At 46.3% G+C, this 13238-nt stretch overlaps 2 non-coding genes across 2 annotated transcripts; both read right to left on the bottom strand.

The window, feature by feature from the left end:
• Positions 1-2233: 2233 nt before the first annotated feature.
• Positions 2234-2306, bottom strand: TRNAR-CCU (transfer RNA arginine (anticodon CCU)). The gene has a single exon. It is a non-coding gene; the product is annotated as a tRNA-Arg (tRNA).
• A 683-nt stretch (positions 2307-2989) lies between these two features.
• Positions 2990-3061, bottom strand: TRNAQ-CUG (transfer RNA glutamine (anticodon CUG)). The gene has a single exon. It is a non-coding gene; the product is annotated as a tRNA-Gln (tRNA).
• Positions 3062-13238: the final 10177 nt, after the last annotated feature.

Here is a 13238-nt window from a genome sequence, read left to right as displayed (position 1 = left end):
GCCCGGGCTGAAGAAGACGACGGGGGGGGCTGAAGCCCGGTGAGCCCAATGGGTGTTGCGCGCTTGCACCCATTCAGTTGTTGGCCTCTCAGCTGAGTCTGCCAACTAGACAACAAAGTGGAGGTGGGGCGGTTAACTAATGAGGCAGTAAAAAAAAAAGTGCGTTCTGAATTAGTGAGACCGTGGCAGAAGTGCAGGCTACCTGACTCTTCGCATGCACCCATTCAGTTGTTGGCCTCTCAGCTGAGTCTGCCAACTAGACAAAAAAGTGGAGGTGGAGCGGTTAACTAATGAGGCAGTAAAAAAAAATGCGTTCTGAATTAGTGAGACCGTGGCAGAAGTGCAGGCTACCTGACTCTGAACTATCCCACAAAGTGGGTCATCACACTGCCCTCCAAAAACTAACAAAGGGAGCTAAGCATGAATGCCGAGAGGCGAGTGAGATACTAGCGCTGCCTGCTCTGTAAGCATTAGAAACAAAAGTGCGTGGCAGAAGTACAGGCTACCGGACTCTTCGCACGCACCCATTCAGTTGTTGGCCTCTCAGCTGAGTCTGCCAACTAGACAAAAAATCTCAATTTACTAAACTACCCATAAAACGGTAATGGGATCCATGCCTCGTGCGGCGGGGATTATTCAAGCAGAGTCCCGCTCGCGGGCAGATGTCAGAGGGGGCGGGGGTGGGATGCGCGCGCTCTGGATGAAGTCGGCCGAGCTCTTCCTGAGCCCTCGGGTCCCGCTCGTGCAATCAGGACATGCCGTGGATCACATAACATGAGCAAGACCAGCAAGTAGCACAAATTGATGCGGAGACCACAAGACGCAGCCGAGGGCCTGAGTGCATTTCTTCTTAGAGGGTGGATTTTAAGTGAAGCACGTAGGAGGTTACCATGGGTAACATGAGGGAATGAGGTAGCATGAAATGGAGGAAATCAAGCAGAGTCCCGCTCGCGGGCAGATGTCAGAGGGGGCGGGGGTGGGATGCGCGCGCTCTGGATGAAGTCGGCCGAGCTCTTCCTGAGCCCTCGGGTCCCGCTCGTGCAATCAGGACATGCCGTGGATCACATAACATGAGCAAGACCAGCAAGTAGCACAAATTGATGCGGAGACCACAAGACGCAGCCGAGGGCCTGAGTGCATTTCTTCTTAGAGGGTGGATTTTAAGTGAAGCACGTAGGAGGTTACCATGGGTAACATGAGGGAATGAGGTAGCATGAAATGGAGGAAATCAAGCAGAGTCCCGCTCGCGGGCAGATGTCAGAGGGGGCGGGGGTGGGATGCGCGCGCTCTGGATGAAGTCGGCCGAGCTCTTCCTGAGCCCTCGGGTCCCGCTCGTGCAATCAGGACATGCCGTGGATCACATAACATGAGCAAGACCAGCAAGTAGCACAAATTGATGCGGAGACCACAAGACGCAGCCGAGGGCCTGAGTGCATTTCTTCTTAGAGGGTGGATTTTAAGTGAAGCACGTAGGAGGTTACCATGGGTAACATGAGGGAATGAGGTAGCATGAAATGGAGGAAATCTAGAAGGTTATTAACGGAAGCCGAGCTGCAGGTTACTTTGGCAGTGAGGCAAATGCTGTTTAAATAAGAGTGTCCGGAAATATAAACTCACTCTAAAGAAATAGGTAGAGGCTGCAATTCTCAGAGTAATGAGCTCAGAATGCAAAACAAGACGGAGGGAAGAGAGGGGAGGGGGGAGGAGAAATGCGACACGGCGGGAAGGGGAGGGGGCGGAGCGGGTGAAACAAGACGCACGTGCAGGCAGGATGACTCAGGGGAGGGGGCGGAGCGGGGCAGAGCGGCATGTGGGTGTGAAGAAGCCGGGCCTTTGAAGTGAAGCTTCACTTCAAAGGTGTCGGAGGAATGCGGGCGGCTGTGCACGCGCTTTTAAGCTCAATGCACATGCGCATTGAGCTTAAAAGTCACGGGCACTGCAAGGAATCGCCACGATTCCTTGCAAGTTAGATAAAGAGTCGATGAGCCCCTATAGTCTCGCTTGCTCGATGCGCATGCGCATCGACAGGCGAGACCTAAAAAAGAGGGAAAGTGAAAGGAAACAATGTCTGAGAATCACACAATTTAGTCAAGTCGGGCAGCCGGGATTAATCGTTCGTCTTTTTTATGTTTCAAATTATGCAACTTTTACTTCGTTTGACTTTCCCTACAGTCCTAATGTTGAGAGTGAAGACCCTGACACAACTGGATAAAGTGCAAAAGACAACTGTTCTCACCCCAGATGGGACTCGAACCCACAATCCCTGGCTTAGGAGGCCAGTGCCTTATCCATTAGGCCACTGGGGCTGCTCGATAACTTTCACAGCCAGTACGCTAAAGTACTGAATTCCATGAATGAAATGTGACAACACACTCGACCCTCCGACCACGGTATAAAACAAGTATACACAATTTTCGAAATCACCCACGCTTTGGTGAATATAGTTTGAAATGGCATCGTTTACGTATACCGGTTAATCCATCACGTTTCAGCCATAATGAGTTTAAGGGTGAAGACCCAGCAAAATTGAATACAGAACCGCAAAAGAATATTTCTTTCACCCCAGATGAGTGTCGAACTTTCAATCCATCTTTAGGCGAAATAGACTCATTTACGTAAATATTTTCACGGTCAGGTGCAAAACAATTAAAGCCAAGCCTCAAAAAGCTTTGATGATTAAAATTTGAGTCAGTAGAGTTTACTGGAATCGGTTAACTAATCCATTCGGCTGCAGTGCATGAGTCTGAAGACTGAAACAATAAACAAGCATTTGCAAAGCAACAGGGCTCGCGTTTGCCTGTCTGAGCTATTGCATTGCATATTGTTTTTTTAAAGCGCCTCATGCTGAGCTTTCAAGTTCGCCATTAAAGTGAACGCCCTGTATGTGACGCTTTAAAAAAAAAAAATTGTTTGTGAAGACAAACGCACTGATTATTTTCAAGACTGAAGTCAATTAAGGTGTAGGTTTATTGATAAAAAACAAAAATTAAGGTCCCACCGAGATTTGAACTCGGATCGCTGGATTCAGAGTCCAGAGTGCTAACCATTACACCATGGAACCTGCTGGAAGCTCCGCCCCACGTGCAGGTTTTATTGCTGCATTGAGAGGGGGGGGGTGGGGGGGGGGTCAGCTGTGCTTTCTGATTCTGATTTTATTCACTTGAACTCCGCTCCCTTCTGTTCTCCAGGCTGCCAGTTACTGCCCGCTTCAAAATAATATGGTAAATTCAGGGTCGTGACCCTCATCATTGGAAGAAAAATCATTTCCCTTCCAGCCCCGAGGGAGGCAGCTCTCACCAGCAGTTGGTCGCGTCTTTACATCACTGACACTAAAAAGGCTTTAATAGTTCAAACATCTCCTTGAGTACTTTTCAAGTGAGGCTACAAAATAACCATCAATGAAATGATTTAAAACTTAAAGAAAACATACCATATTATTATTATTATTATTATTATTAAAACCATTTATTAAGCGCCTGGTTACCCAAGACAGGGTGTCCCCGCGCTAAACACTACACAGAAAGCTAAGAAGACAATGCTGAGGGGGGTAGAAAAGGCAGAAAAGGCACATCGATTAGGCCTGAGGGAAGAGAGAAGTTTTAAGCTTTCTTCGAAACAGACTCTCGGAAGGCTCCATCCGGAGACCAAGAGGGAGCTCGTTCCAGCATTTAGCAGCTAAAAATCTGAACGAGCGTCCGCCCATTCTGGCTTTAGTAATTTTCGGAAGTTTAAAGATCATCCTGCCGGCTGATCTAAGATCTCTAGTAGGGCGGTGAATCGTCAGTAGATTTTACCCCCATCAGGGGGTAAAAAGGAAAAACAATTCGGAGCAAACTTCTGTGGAGAAAAGGAGATGCTAATTCATTGCTACAGCACTAGAAGTGAGCGCGGAACTCAAGAAGCGCTATTTCTTTCAGTAAACACGTGTAAAGTAAGATATCTTCAGCACAGAAATAGACTGCCTAGCGCACAGAAACCGGCTTCAAGGCGGTGCACACTCCAGCGCTTCTGTGTGTTCAGGAACGAGACATTAACGAGAGTAGGGTATATTTCCAGTGGATCTACTGATCAGGATCACCCCCCCCATAATTTGAAGGGGCGACGACCCCTGGCCAGTCTAAAACTATCGGGGACGGGGGCTCAGAGAAGCCCCTTGTCTGTGAGTCTGGCCGCTCATGGTTTGCTTTCCTCGGGCTCCTTCAGATTGCCTGCTGCTGGCTGCTGTGTTTGCTGGACCGTCTCATCACAGGTGGTGGGGGGGGGGAGTTTTTTCAGGCAGATCATCTCTGTCCCAGAACACACATTGTTTTTCTGGGCAGGAGTTTTTTTTTTTTTTTTGTCACCCGTCTTTGTTTCAGGGGATCGTTCATGTTTGTGCCTTAAGTGCGTCTACAATTCAATCCGAAAGCCCCCCCCTCCACTATTAAACCCCGCTCAGGACTTTTAAAGTACTACCAGAGCCCACCTCTGCGTGCATTCTTGGGTACCAAGGGGCACATTAACAAGGAACAGGGAAAATTAACGCTAAGGGCGCTTAGCGTTAGTTAACGCCTGCTATCGCTGTATAATATCGCCTGGTTTTCGCGTTATTAACAACGCTAACCACCTAGGCGATGAAAATCCAGCGATGTCGGCATTTTGGGATGTTATCGCAGGTAATGCACCGATAAAACTGCAAGAATAGGGATATCCTTGTTGATAGCCCATGGTGGACTCAGCCATGTAATCCACCTCCTATTGGATTACATGGCTAAGTTAGAAAATTTGCAGACGTAAAAAAGCATCGTTAACCGTAGTTAGCGCTGCTTTTTTTGTCTCTAACAGGGTTAGCGTGAAGCTTGAGAATAGGAGATCCTATTATTTTGCTCTGGAACACCCACTTTGCATCTCATTAGAGATGCAAAGGAAGGGGTAGTGAAAATGGGTGCGATTTTGCATGTTAGCACCCTTGTTGTTGATAGGGCGATATTTTTATCTCCGCTTCTTTGGTTTTTAAAGGCAAAAAAGTGGAGATAAAGCCCTTGTTAATATGCCCCCAAGTGCGGCCGACGTGTTTGAGTTACAGTTGGGTGGGGAGAGGAAATAAAGGTAGAAATTCACAAACTTTAGTTTGTTTAGATTTTATACTACTGCCAAGTATCTCAAAGTCATGAGGTGGGCCATCGGCCATTCCTGACTCTCATACAGTAGCCTGTTGCATCAATGTGGAGTTAGTCAGGGCACAAGTAGGGGGTCCATGCGGGTGGGCGGCGTCCCCCACTTCTTTCACAGGGTGGATGCCATCCACCCTGCCTAGAAGTTGGTCCACACTAAAAAAAGATGCTGTATTCGTCCCGGTGTAATTTCCAAACACCGGGACACATTCAGAAGCGCCTGCATGCTGTTGTCTGCTTTGGATCACAACAACGTGCAGGCGAGGACGGGGCTCTCTTATTTCTGACTCCTGCTGCGATTCTCGGCCATGACAAAGGCCGAGTCTGAGGGATCATCAAGCCTCCTTTTGTTGGAGTTTCCTGGCTGGCAGTAGTCAGGAGCCTCACACCTGATGCAAATGCAGCAGAGGGGAAATAAAGGCTCGCACCTTGTTAGCACTTCACACATTCTTAGGAGAGGCATCTTTTCACTTTGTTCAGGCTCTGTTAGGAGATTTGCATGCACTGTTAGAACAGCAGATGTGTTGATCTTTCCCAGTATTTGCACAAATAAATTGTATATATATATATATCTATGTACATAGAGGAGGCTATGAGACAACTATCGGACGAAAGATGTTATTGTAAGGTAGATAAACGGTACATAGTGAATCTACGAGAGGAATACTACACACAATTGGGACACTGGCGAGACAAAGGGTTACTAACTTGGGATGAAGAAAAGTATCTCCACAAGGAAAATCCGAAAACCCCTACCTTTTATCTATTGCCGAAAGTGCATAAGAGCTTATCCAAACCACCAGGGAGACCCATAGTTGCATCCATCGATAGCCTCTTTGAACATACTAGCATCTATATAGACCATTTTCTTTTCCCATTCGTCAAGGAACTATCTTCCTATGTGAGAGATACCACCGATTTTATTCACAAAATCTCAAGCATCAAATTGGATGAACAATGTTGGTTGGTATGTTTGGATGTGGAGTCCCTATATACAATTATAAGACACAAGGATGGCATTAAAGCGTGTCAATTCTATTTGAAACAACGAAAAATAGAATACCTTGAACATACTTGTATGGTCTTAGAAATGATTAAGCTGGGCCTAAACGAAAATGTGTTTGTGTTCAATAAAATACACTACAGACAACAACAAGGGACTTCCATGGGCACCTGCTTCGCCCCCAGCTATGCCAACCTGATGGTGGGCTGGTGGGAGAAGCAGGTGCTCTGGAATGACCGCACGGAAAGATGGGCATTGAATGTGATACGATGGCTAAGATATATAGACGACGTCTTTTTTGTATGGCGGGGGACTGAAAATGATCTGAACTGTTTTATTGATTGTCTCAATGATAACCAGGTAAATTTAAAATTTACAAGGCACTACAGCAGACACTCCGTAGATTTCTTAGACGTCAAAGTTACGAATACCAACAACCAATTAGCCACCTCACTTTTTCGTAAAGAGACAGCAGGGAATTCTCTTCTACATTGTTCCAGCGCTCACCCCTCCAGCTTTTGGTGGGGAATCCCCTTTAGCGAATTCCTGAGAGCCAAACGCAATTGCTCTACTGAATTACACTTCCAGAATACAAAGGAGGAGATGAAAGAAATATTTAAAGCCAGGGGGTATCCCACCAAATCACTTAGGGAAGCTGAATCTAGGATTGATAAAATAACCAGGGAGGAAGCTTTAACACCCAAAACTGCTACCCTTTTGAATGCCAATCACGAAACCCAGAAAGTGAGGTTTATTACTAAGTACTGTAGCCAGTCAAACCAAATAAGACGAATATTGAAAAACAGATGGGATATATTAAGGCAAGACCCCATAGTGAGAAACGCCGTGGGTATTTCTCCGGGTATCTCATATCAGCGCGGCCAATCCCTTAAGGATTGCCTAGTACAAAGCCACTTAGCACCAAAAGAGACTGACTGGTTGAAAACAACCAAGGGCTTCAGGAAATGTGGAAATTGCAAGGCATGCAATTATAGCCAAAACTGTGATGAGATCCTCCTACCTAAAACAAAAATGAAATGGAAGATAAACACCTTGATTACATGTACCACGGAATACGTTGTATATATGATTCGTTGCCCATGCAACTTATGGTATATTGGGTCAACCACAGTACAGGTTAAGAAACGTATTCTTGAGCATTTACGAGCAATCACGAATCAGGACTTCTCTTACAGTACAGGGAGACATTTCAGCCGATTCCACAAAAGTGATGCTTCTAAAGCAAGCTACATAGGCATTGCCACCATCAAAAGTAGCATCAGGGGTGGAGACAGGTTGGGAGCATTACGCAAATTAGAATCTAGATTGATTCTTTTGGCAGGCACTCATTTCCCTGATGGTTTGAATGTGGACGAGGAGCTACATTCCCATCTTTGAAAGATTGATTTACTTGATTGAAGAGTAGGATAGCTGAATTCTCACCTAAAATAGGATACTTGTAGTTTTTATTTACCCTTCCCACACAGTTTCACCCCCAAACCATTTTCTTTTAAACCTTGATACCAGTCTCTATAATTATTAGCGACAGCGTAATATACATTATGTAATATGTAGCAGGCCCTTTGAATATCATATTTTGAACCCTTGAGATTACCCTTTCTTGCGTTTGATAAATCTATGATTTCTTTCCATTTCTTCCTTTAGGTTGATATGAAGAGGAGATCGTTCTTGAATAACATCCACACATGGGAAATTTACGTTCTTCCTATTTAAAAATGTATATTATTATAAATGAAATGTTTATGATTATATAGAGTTTTGTTGCATTGAATAGGCAAAAGGTACTATACCATAATTGTCTTTGGAGAAATCATGCATTTTGCCAGATTGGGTTATTATATAAAAATTTCGGACCTTGCACTAACGTAACTACTGAATGGAGTTTCTCCTATATAAAAGAAAAAACGAGCTGGTTTTGTTATTTTGTATCTTTTTTCTGAAAAGGGCATTTTTCCTTTATTTCACTTAATTCACATTGGTAAAATGTATAAGAATTTATAAAAATTAATATCAGTGACTGTAACTGATATAGAAGATAAGACAATGTTTTAAACATTAAAGAGAAATGTCTTCTATGTTTATGAAAAAAAAAAAAAATCACACCTTTAAATTGTGGGTTGAGAGGAACGCGGGTCATGTGACCAAGAACAACTTGTTGTTCGAAACGCGTTATTCCTTGACTTTTGTGCTAGCTGAATAAAGAACTGTCGGACGAACTACGGGCTTGATTTGGATTCTTTATTGAGATTCTACAACCTTGCATATATATATATATATATATATATATACGCTTATTACCCTTGAGGAGGTGTAGTAATAATTTAAATATCACTTTTTCTTTTAAAGCACTATGGCTATAGACATTTTTTATTTTTTATTTTTTTGTTCTAAAATTCTTTTTTTTATTTCTGTAATTTTTTTATTGTAGAAAAAATATATATATACATGGATCATTACATATACATGGGTGGAAAGAGGAAAGAAGAAGAGGAAAGAGAGGGAGAGAAAGAAAATGAAAAGAGAAGGCGGGGGGGGACTAGTTCAGTTGTTCAATTCCAGCTTTCAGTCTCATTGTAGTAAGTCCGATTTCCTGTCGTACGAGCGCTGTTTGACGGTTAGTCCTCCTTCCCCATGTTGCATTGATTGTAATTCTTGGTCGCGTGCCCCGGCCGCGAGCTGAAGAGATAGAGAGAGGAGAGAGGGGAGAGGAGCAGTACGCGTTTCTGGAGTGTGCACTATTCGGAGGTCTACTGCTCGGTTGTTGCTAGGGCTATAGAAATCTTAACGCTGACAAAAGGTAACATTGTTTTATATGTAGCGTACAAAAGTGTGAATCTTCTGCCTAAATCAGGAGGGTTTGCAAGAGTTAGAAATGGGGATCTCTGGCTGGCTAAGGCTTGCGCCAAAGCCAGGCAGAGACCACCACTCTAGTCAGGGAAAGGGAGTTACACGCCAAAGATAACCCCTGCTCACCCCCTTGGTAGCTGGGCACGAGCAGTCAGCCTTATCCCGGTCGCGATGTGTAAAGCATTCTCACAACACGCACAGTAACAACATACTAGACACAACACAAAAGGAACTCCACACAAGGTTATATACAAAAATAGCCTTTGTATTATCATAAAAACATTTGATGGTAATCACTCCATATACACTGTGCCACCTGGCACGGGCAATATTTACAGGGAATTATTTACACATGACAGGGCCGCAGGGGCCACTGACAGAAGTAGCACTTGGTAAAGAATAATTAAAAAAAAGAAGGACACATCATATTCTCATAACATGACCAGTAATCACTGGCACACACAACACCCAGCGTCAACCTGTAACCTAAATCCTAACAGGCACAGGATCACATAAGGCAAGAACTCTATTCTGCGCCAACCTCATGAATCTTAATGCAGTAGACCAATCTCCTAGACATACCTGGCATTAGAAAATAGACGTAATAACATAACCTGAAATAGGGAATAAATCAAACCTAGACCACAGTAGAGAATCACAATAAAATCTAAGACAGTAGGTAAAACCTAACAAGCATCAAAACACATCTATAGGCTTAAATCAAGGTGCATAACACATACTATGAACATCACATTTTCTAGCACCTATATAACTCACACTAGGGCCTGGTGCCCTATAAACATAATAGTCCCCAGGGCCAACTGGCCATTTCTAAGGGGCTCAAATGGCCTCTGTTCAAAGTCAGGGCGCGCCGCCTAAGCAGCGACAGTCACGAGGCGCACTTAGCGCAAACCTAAATGTTGCAGCTGCCCACTACTTGCTGGGCAGCTGTGAATCTGAGATGAAAGGCCTAAATATTGCAGCTGGCACTAAGTGCTGCACAGCTGTGCAGGCCAAGGTAGGGGCGAAAGGAGTGCGTCTCACTCCTAGATTCAAAAGACATGTCCCCCTAAATGAAACGCCTAAACGGTGCAGCTGCCCACTACTTGCTGGACCGCTGGCAAGTTAAAACTGCGGCATGGGCTCTCACTGGCCCTCAGAATAACAATGCGCCAAACGTTGGAGCCCTCTGGCTCTGAATACATACATGTGCCTTGGAGCACTCTTGCTCCTCAACTGATTATGCGCCTAAAAATCAGGAAGGAGAACTTGCCCCCAAGCACTGTACAGCGTGCTGCGCTTTTAAATAAATAGGCACATGGTGGGGCGACACGGGGCCCTCAAAATAGTGGGCAAAGCGTTGAAGCCACCTAGGCTCTGGGGAATAATAGCGCGAGAATGCGGGAAAGGACCTGGGCCCCTCTGGACCCTTTCAGTAATGAGGTTTAATGTCGGGCCCTGCATGGGCTTTAAAAATACTCAGGACGAACAATTGCGGGAGCGGCCCACCCTCTGGCGAGGCCACTCCAGGCACAAGAAGCAACAATGGGGGCAGGCACCTATCGGGTGCCTCGCTGTGGTCCCTCCTCCCAACCGGCATCACTCACCGGGCAGGACTCCTCGCTGGCAGGCTTCGGAGGGCAGCACGGCACCTGCGGGGCTCTCCCCTTACCTCGGGAGCCCCGCCGGTCGACCACAGCGCTTCCCTTCTCGGCAGCTGGCGGCGGCTTCTCTGTCGGCGCGGGGCTTCCCTCGAGCACACGGGAGCCCCGCGCAGCTCCACTACTTTGGTGGCTTTCCGGTCCAGTTGCAGGCCCCGCCCCCGTCACTGGCAGGAGTGCCTGACTTCCGGTTTTGGTGCGGGGGCCGCGGCGGTGATTTTCTTCGTGAAAAATGAGGGGTAGGCTCCCTCTAAATTGGAAATAGGAAGCGGGGTGGGCACCCGCGGAATTTATAGTTCGAAGCGGCATAAGCGGGGTAGGCACCCGTGATATTTGAAAAACACGGGGTAGGCACCCGCAATGGTTAAAAAATAAGAGGACATCATGCAGGGTGGGCACCTGCGAGTAAATAATCAAATAAGTGGGGTGGGCTCCCGTGCTGCCATTATTAATGCAGCCAGGAGGGGTAGTCTCCCTGAAGATAAGAGGTTAATTAAGATAAGGCACTCCCAGGCACTAAGGTTCTTCCAAAGTCTTTCTAGGGTCCTGAAGTCACAGCAGGGCAGAAGGGTCCCAGGAAAAGAAGTCCTCCAGGCATCCAGGGCATTAAGGGGCTGGGCAGAGCCCAGGGAGGCAAGCCTTCCCCTGGGCCCCAGCAGCAGCACGCCCCTTGTATGTTATGTTATGTTACAATGTTTTTGTATAGCGCAAATCACCACTGGTCTCTAAGCGCTTTCACAGAAAAAAAAAGTACACAACCTACTGCAGCCCAGAACGCCCTCCGCCATCAACCACCAATTAGGGTATTGATGTTATCTTTTTAAACAGGTAGGTCTTTAGCTTTTTTCTGAAAGAAAGTAACACTGAGTCCCCCTACATCGTTGCTGGTAACTCGTTCCAGATTTGCGGAAGTAGTACCGACAGAGCTCTGCCACCCTTAGATTTGAGCTTAAATCTAGGTTGAATCAGTTTGCTGGCTTTGCCAGATCGCAAAGTTCTGCCCGGAGTGTACTTCCTCAAGCTCTCTTTGATGTAATTAGGAGCCTTTCCATAAATGGCTTTATGGGCCACACAAAGACATTTGAACTGCACTCTAAGTTTGATAGGCAGCCAGTGCAGCTTCAAAAGAAGGGGGCACGCGTGAGTCCTCCTCGGCAGGGAATAAATCAACCTGGCCGCATCATTCTGCACAACCTCCAGTTTCCTCAGGAGTTTCCGCGGGAGACCTAAATACAAAGCATTGCCATAGTCCAGCCGAGAGATAACAGTGGCGGACACAATGGATTGCAATGTTGGGACAGACAGAATGGGTACCAGCTTCCGGAGTTGCCTAAGCAAACCAATGCAGAAACCTACCATCGCCGAGACTTGGGGGGCCATAGATAGGTCTGCGTCAATTTTCAGTCCTAGGCTTTTGACTACTTGGTAGATTCAAGTCAGGAACAAGAACATTTCCATGGGGTCACAGCCCCTTTTTTTATTCACAAAAATCCTTTGTCCCAAAGGTGCAGGCAAGGGGAGATCCAGATGCAACTGGTTCTGGAACACTTTGTTTTGCTCAGCTCCCCTCTCTATTCACAAGACAGGCCAGGGACATCAAAAACACAACAGGGGGTGGAACCAACATTGTGGAGGGAAGGCAGCGCTCTCTTCAGGTCCCAGATGCAACTCCTCCCTCCCATCTACATGCAGATCTCCCTATGCACCACAGGGCAGACTCATCCTGGCTCCTGGAGCCAGCCACACCAGCCAGCCCTTGTCACTCACAAGTCAGACAGGCAATTCACATCTCACAGCATACAGACATGTCAAGTTCTAAAAGTGGCACTTCTCCACTAGACAAAATTAATCTGCAAACACCATTGCGCAGCATTTATTCTCACGAGTTCGTACAAACCAAAAACACAACCCTTCACTGCCCACACATCAGGAACTACCATGGACACACATATCCCCCATGCATTCCTATGGGAGGGCAGGCCACTCTCAGCACACGCACTCAGAGGGTGCAAGCACTTTACACTTGGCCACAGTGCTAAAGTGCGCAGGGGCCTAAAATCACTACCACCATGCCAGAGGCTAGGGCAAAAAGTCTAGGGGTGAACCTGCCAAAAAGGCCCAAGTCCAACAGCAAGTATACTCGAAATGTGCTCAAATGTACTCATGATACATCAGCTAAACATATATTTGAGGGCTTAAGATCTGATATCTCTTCATGTGATGCCAGTTCCTGTGATGTCACACGCTGTGATGTCATGCGCCGTGATGTAACATGCTGCAATGCCACGCACTGCGATGCCACTTGCACATTGATTAACTTGGTTAGTCCTCCCACTTCTTTTTTTAGGACGTGGGCCCTGGTCAGTTAGTGCCACTTTTGATGCAGCAGTTATAGTCAGAAACAAAGCTCTACAGAAAGATAGCAGCTGAAGGCGTGTTCCGCACTCACTGAGGGCGCCCACAGAATATGGTCCCCTCTGATAGAACAGACTATGCACAGAAGCAGCAGTGTAAGCTTCCATTCACCATTCCATTTCAAGCTCCTCAAACTCC

The sequence above is a fragment of the Lissotriton helveticus genome, chromosome 1_2 (genome assembly GCF_964261635.1).
Source record: "Lissotriton helveticus chromosome 1_2, aLisHel1.1, whole genome shotgun sequence".
Classification (NCBI taxonomy): Eukaryota; Metazoa; Chordata; class Amphibia; order Caudata; family Salamandridae; genus Lissotriton; species Lissotriton helveticus.
Note: the sequence above shows the minus strand (reverse complement) of the source record. Positions and strands in the feature narration are given on the sequence as shown.